Genomic DNA, 2734 nt, shown 5'->3' with positions numbered 1-2734 from the left:
TTCGTTACTTCCTCATGAAAACAGACTCATCGAGCTTCGCTTACATAATTTATTCATCAATTAATTCCACTCCTACTATTTTTTAGTGATTTTTCAATCTCATGACACTGCTGCTGCCAGCATCTGTTACGAAAGTAACTAGGTTCATTTCATGCCTACCCTTGATCCAACTCAATCGAACATTCGTGCCATTTTCGCATGGCTTAAAGTTTACATGCCAAAGTTCAAACACAACGTAATAGCTTATACATGCCAAAATGTTCTTCTAAGCCAACTAAGAAGAAAGTACCAAAACTTGCTATCCGGTGTGATGACTTCGATGACGGCCCGACCACGCAAAAATAGATGAGTCCAAGCAACCTATAATGGGTGACAAGGAAACACCGAGTGAGTTTATAACTCAGTAAGTCATAAGCTATGCACTACCATCCATCAATAACGTTATCACAAGAGAAAACAAAATGGAACGAGGCTAATTACTCCATCCATTCCGAACCATACCATAGTTCCTCCAACCTATCAATTCAATTTCATATCAATTCATGCATTCACATTCCATATACTCATCAATAGGACATTGAAGCATTTTCATAAATCAATTTATTTTTGTTACAATCAAACGACTAAACGGCCTTTCACCCATCCTACGATAAATTTTATGTACGTGACTTCAAGTATATTTGTCACATAGGTTCAAACTTACCGAGCTCAACACCAAGTATAAGCATAGCACCTATTAGCCATGTACTCAAGACACTTACCCGATCCGCTGTCCGCGATCGACTCAATAGTGTCGCACACATAGTGTCCATAATGATTCACGAATGTATATTGAGTCCGCACACTCAGTGCTATATAATCAACTCGCACACTTAGTGCTACGTAATCAAATCGCACACTTAGTGCTACATAGTCAAACTCGCACACTTAGTGCCGCATGGTCAGTTCGCACACTTAGTGCATCATATTCATTTCGCACACTTAGTGCAACATAGTCAAATCGCACACTTAGTGCTGTACAATTTAATCCCGCGCACTTAGCGCCAATCTCATGGTCATAAATGGTTATCCCGCACGTTTAGTGCCGAGATCAACAACTCAGTACATCTTACCTCTTTTCTTTCTTTCAACAATTTCATCATCACATACGTACATGCACATATATATATATGTATATTTATTCATTCCATTCAGCATCAATACATAAACATTATGACCATTGAAATAATACCAACTACATGCTTAATGACTTACCTCGTGTTGGGTAAGACGGTTCCAACTCGACTACTCGATAACCCTTTTCTTTGCCTTTGCTCGATTCACCTCCTTTAACTCCTTGAGCCAAATCAATAATTTAAAATAGTCATTAATCGACTATTCAAGTATTACTTTCAGAATAATATATATATTGATTTGACTTTCACACACATAGCTTATAGTAAGCTTTATAATAGTCAATAAATAACTCATTGGCAAATTTTCATTAATGTTTACAACAAAATCACATATTCACTACGAGCTGTTTTCCTGAGCAGTAGTCGCTAAATTGTTTATAACTGGAGCTACAAAACTCCAAATCACTAGCCGTTAATTTTCCCTGAATATAGACTCGTATATCTTCCATCCATAAAATTTTCAGAATTTTTGGCTTGGCCAATCAATACCAGATTTTCTTAAAGTTTCCCCTGTTTCACTGTTTGACTATTCTGACCACTCTTCACTACGAATCAAATTTCTCATTTTACAGAATTCAAAATGTGTTGTATTTGATCTCATTTGAAACTAGACTCATTAAGGAGTCTAAGCATATAAATTTTATCTTATAATCATTTTTGTACAATTTATAATGATTTTCTAAAAACAGAACAGGGAATCTAGTAGTCATTTTGACTCAGCCCCACAATACTTCAAATATCTCAAGATCGGTAACTCTTTTGTTTTCATAGTTTCTTTTGTAAGAAAATAGACTCTTCAAGCTTAATGGCATAATTCACTCAGCTTCTAATTCAACTCCTACAAATTATGGCGATTTTCCAAAATCACCTTACTGCTGCTGTCCCCAAACAGATTATTACCGAATCAAATACTAACATTAGCATTTCACCTTAATAGCTAGCTTGCCAAGCCTTAATTTAACATATTTTCATTCAATTTGGTCTAATAACGCATAAATGGGTAAATTACATTTTTACCCCTAATATTTCGCACTTTCACAATTTAGTCTTTATTCCACAAAACACAAAATACACAAAGTTTGGTCACACTCCTTAAGGGCCGAATCTTCCTAGTGCCCATATAAGTCCATACATCTCATTTATTTCACCTTCGAGTCCTTCAAAAATTTGTTTTTGTAATTTAGCCCCAACTACTCAAAATCACCAAAAACTTCAACACAAAACATATTAATCTTTAACATATCTTTCACTTTTCATCAACAACTATCAAAAAGCTCAAGCACTCATCAATGGCAAAACACAAAATCATCATCAATCCACAAAATTGAACCATGGGTTTTTAGAACTCAAGTCAACTACTAAAACATGCATGCAACTCAAGAACAACATCAAACATACCTTAGTCTAGCAAACCACCATAGCCGATTTTCTCAAGCTCTTCCCTTCCTTTCTTTCCTCTATTCGGCCAAAGGTGTTCAAGGATGAACACACATTTTTTTTGTTTTCTTTCCTCAACTCACGGCAACAAGGGGGGGGTATGGATGAGACCATTTTCTTTT

The sequence above is a fragment of the Gossypium hirsutum genome, chromosome A03, assembly GCF_007990345.1.
Source record: "Gossypium hirsutum isolate 1008001.06 chromosome A03, Gossypium_hirsutum_v2.1, whole genome shotgun sequence".
Classification (NCBI taxonomy): Eukaryota; Viridiplantae; Streptophyta; class Magnoliopsida; order Malvales; family Malvaceae; genus Gossypium; species Gossypium hirsutum.
Note: the sequence above shows the minus strand (reverse complement) of the source record.